Genomic DNA, 1,352 nt, shown 5'->3' with positions numbered 1-1,352 from the left:
CGCAGGCAGCGCAGAAGCTTTGCGTATGGAGAGCGGGAGCCGCACGGCCATTGTGCTCAGGCAGCATTGGTCGCGCGGAGCTGTACCGTGGCTCATGTACTGCACATACAGACAAATATAGTCCATTCAGATTTTCCGGTGTTCTGCTCGATCCGTCATTCTCATGCTTTGATTTATAATGGGCACATTAGGCAGCATATATCTGCTGCAAATGCGACCGTGCTCCCCTCTGTTCCAAACACATATGCATATAACATGCTGTATATGGGTAGTTTACATGATAAAAGTAACCTTAAAGTTAAGAATAGCATCTAGTTTTAATCATTTAAAGGGGCCTTTGAAGTTGGGGGAAAAACTGTGTTGTGTTTTCGTGTATTTTTATTTTTCACAGCTCTGGATATCATAATGGTGATTGTTAAACACAGAACAATTCACTACATGATTTCATGGTGAAATGTGTTATTTTTTCATGTTAATTTTCAGCTTTAAATGATGATTTAAAAGATGATTCTTAAAGAAAAAGCTAATAGAGGACTTTCATTTTAACTTATATTAACTAATATAATGTATTTTACCAGAAAGTGTAAAGCTAATAACCATTAATATTTGAAATGCCTGAAGTGCAGTGTTATGTTGCATCAAAAAGTAAAAAAAAAGTTTGTCCTAAAAAGTAAATGTGATGTTTGTTACCTCAATAAATTTAAGGTAATTCCTATTTTTTGTTTTATGTTCTTTTATATTAACATTAAAAGCACACCTTTTTAAAAAAAAAAAAAAAAAAAAAAAAACAGTAAAGGGTAAAAAAAACTGAATTCCCAAAAATTAAAAATTAAAATAAAAATAAAATAAAAAAAATATTTTATTTTGGGATCAATTTTGGGATCCTACATACTGAGTGTCAGGATCCCAAAATTGACCATTCTTCTGCTGAAGCTTCACGTCTTATTGCCTCCTTAAACGATCGTTTTTTGGGGTTGACAGCTTATAAAAACTTAGTTATGTTTTTTTACTTGTTTGCTGCACACCTTGTCACATATCAGCTTTTAGACATTGTTCTGTTTTTTTTAATAAATGACAAGAAGGTGCTTCACGCAATACAAAGTTGGATTAGCCCCATATTATACGCTCGGTCTCATAACATTACATTTTCAGGACATTTTCTCAAATTTTCCATGTGTTTTTCAGGACGAGTGGGAACCCTGTTATTGCTGAATTTTATTATCTTATTTCTATTATATCACATACACTCACTCACACACTCTCACTCTCACACACACACTCTGACCAACACGTTTGTTTTTGTGACATATGGGGACATTCCATAGGCGTAATGGTTTTTATACTGTACAAAC

Source organism: Pseudorasbora parva, chromosome 6, assembly GCF_024679245.1.
Source record: "Pseudorasbora parva isolate DD20220531a chromosome 6, ASM2467924v1, whole genome shotgun sequence".
NCBI lineage: Eukaryota > Metazoa > Chordata > Actinopteri > Cypriniformes > Gobionidae > Pseudorasbora > Pseudorasbora parva.
Note: the sequence above shows the minus strand (reverse complement) of the source record.